Consider the following 1,460-nt stretch of genomic DNA (forward strand, 5'->3'; position numbering starts at 1 on the left):
CTGTCATGTTCGGGAGTCCTCTCAAAAAGATGTCCGACATCCTGAAAGCCATGTTCTTGACCAGGTAGCATATCCTGCGAATAAAACACAAGGGAAGAAAAAAAAAGCGTCTCTTCTGACAAGCTAAATTAGCAGTTAAGCTAAATTAGCAGTTAAGCTAGGTTAGCAGTTAAGCTAGGTTAGCAGTTAAGCTAGGTTAGCAGTTAAGCTAGGTTAGCAATTACGTTAGCCATTTATCCCAAAGAACCACTTGTAAAATGTGAATATATTTTACCAGAGGGTCAGTTTATAACAATATCTTACAGCTCGTGAGCACCGAGGTATTTTATATTAAGCTTTTCTTTAAAAAAAAAAAAAAAAAGAAATCAGTTAACTTCCTTAAAAGAGAAAATAACGGTTACCACCAGCCAATGAGGACAGCGGTACTTGGCAAACAGCCAATCAGATTGCAGCGGTCAAAACCGCTTTGGGCATGCGTGTTGTAGTTTTCCTGCACTTGACCGTAGATTGATTATCTTCCAAGGAATTCAGAAGCTGGTCATTGTCAAGTTTCTAATTGAAACCATAAATATTGACAACAAACAAGGTTTGGCTTATTTGTAGCTAATAGTTGAATTCGTATTCTATTCCCGACCCGATCCCGGATAAGCATAAGCGGTAGACGATGGATGGATGGTATTCTATTGTTTCTGTATGTTGCACTTGGTTTGGCTCATTTGAAGCTATTGTTCTGCAAGATTATTGCTGTTCGGAGTTGCATCCTCATGATTGTTTTCACTTTTTGTAAGTCGCTTTGGACAAAAGCGTCAGCTAAATGAACTGTCATGTAATGTAATAATGAATGTCACAGTCGGACACCATAAGGGAGTTCCCACACCTTAATATTGTCTCTTTGCCTACAGATATCAAAGCAAAATCTGTTTAAAGAAATTAGTTCAGATTCATTTCTTCAACAATTTCTTTTATGAATGTAAAATTTGTCAAATAAATATGAGCAAATTAATGACATGTTCATTGCTGCAAAAATTAGGAATGTTGAATAATAATAACAAATTGTGTTCTTTAAGCAAAGTTTCCTTACCAAATATGTTTCAAGATCCAACTGAAAATCAGCCTAAAACATTGCCACATGTAGCCTACACACTGAATAACGAAGTACTTGCATCAATAAAGTTTATTTGACCTAATCTGCATTTGTAGCAGCTGTAAAATTGATCGCAGAGCAGTTTCGTTTAGGTATTAATGCTAATAATCACCTGGCAGAGGGATGCAGTTCAAGTCTTAATTAATCATTCAATATTTATTCATTGCTGTTAATCGCAGCACCTGTGAGCTGAATGATAACTACCTAAAGTGAGTGAGTCCCTGACGAACTACCTGTTGCAGCACAGGTGAGTATGAGCCATGGTGACATAAGAAATGAAGTAACTATGTGAAGAGGAAACATGTGTTAACAAGAT

Source organism: Cottoperca gobio, chromosome 7 (assembly GCF_900634415.1).
Source record: "Cottoperca gobio chromosome 7, fCotGob3.1, whole genome shotgun sequence".
Lineage (NCBI taxonomy): Eukaryota > Metazoa > Chordata > Actinopteri > Perciformes > Bovichtidae > Cottoperca > Cottoperca gobio.